Source organism: Silene latifolia, chromosome X (genome assembly GCF_048544455.1).
Source record: "Silene latifolia isolate original U9 population chromosome X, ASM4854445v1, whole genome shotgun sequence".
Taxonomy (NCBI): domain Eukaryota; kingdom Viridiplantae; phylum Streptophyta; class Magnoliopsida; order Caryophyllales; family Caryophyllaceae; genus Silene; species Silene latifolia.
In genome coordinates this window covers 247,767,258-247,768,329 of record NC_133537.1, presented here as the reverse complement: position 1 = coordinate 247,768,329, position 1,072 = coordinate 247,767,258, and the positions used below count along the sequence as shown (strand labels likewise).

At 40.7% G+C, this 1,072-nt stretch overlaps 1 non-coding gene across 1 annotated transcript; it reads left to right on the top strand.

Moving 5' to 3' along the window:
* Positions 1-204: 204 nt before the first annotated feature.
* On the top strand, positions 205-311 carry LOC141624212 (small nucleolar RNA R71). The gene has a single exon (XR_012534023.1). It is a non-coding gene; the product is annotated as a small nucleolar RNA R71 (small nucleolar RNA).
* Positions 312-1,072: the final 761 nt, after the last annotated feature.

The window sequence follows — 1,072 nt, the reverse complement described above, 5'->3', positions numbered from 1 at the left end:
AGCTTGGTCTCCAACTCTAACCTAGGAGGTCCTTCTCTTTTACTTTCATTTTTCCTTCCTCCATAGCTATTCTCCATTTCGTAAATGTCTGTGATTGCCGCACTATTCATGCTATCAAAGTTACCATCGGAGGCTGTCACTATCATGTCCCTAAACCTTGGTTCAAGGGTTTGAAATAATGTTTGCGTGGTCATCCATTTGGGAATACCATGATGAGGGCAAGAAGTAAGGAGATCTCTAAAACACTCCCAAGCTTCACTTAAGGTCTCAAGATCCTTTTGCGTGAAAGTTTGAATCTTATGTCTTATCCTTGCGGTCTTGGATGGAGTGCAAAACTTGTTGATGAAAGCCTTTGAAAGACTAGCACATGTAGTGAAAGTACGCAGTTCATGAGAATTCAACCACTTTTTTGGATTATCTTTCATAGAGAAAGGGAAGAGCATGAGTAATAATTGCTCTACGGTTATGCCATTGTGCTTGATTGTACCAACTTTCTCCTTATACATAACCAAGTGGTCATGAGCATCTTTATTCTTTATCCAATGAAAGGTGTCTTGTTGGATGAAATAGATGACATGGTGAAGAAGCTCAAAGGTGATTGGGGCAATTACTCCATAGTTGATTGCTGAACAAGACCGATTAGGGTCCGGCCTATTGTAATAGCCCATTGGTTAGTCCACCATGTCGTCGTTCACAAGGTTGTTTATGGCTCAAATTGGGGTATCTGATAATCTAGGTGAATTGGTATTATTGGTATGATGTGAGTGGGTGGGTGAGTTTATGGGAGACATGATTGGGGAATGGTTTAAGATGGAAGGAGAGGGTGGTAGATTTAGAGAATCAATTGTGGATGTTGGTGTGTTTTGAGAGGGTGTAAGGATGGGTGGGGGTCTTCTCAAGGATAAAAGTGACAACCGTCTTCTTGCTCGGAATGTCTTCTCAATATCTCGATCAAGAGGGAAAAGAGAACCAGTATTGGACCTATACATGCACTCAAAGAAATATCAAATGGTCCTAATGCAATGAATGCACTAGGACAAGGGTGGAAAAACCAATAAATAAAGTAAACTAA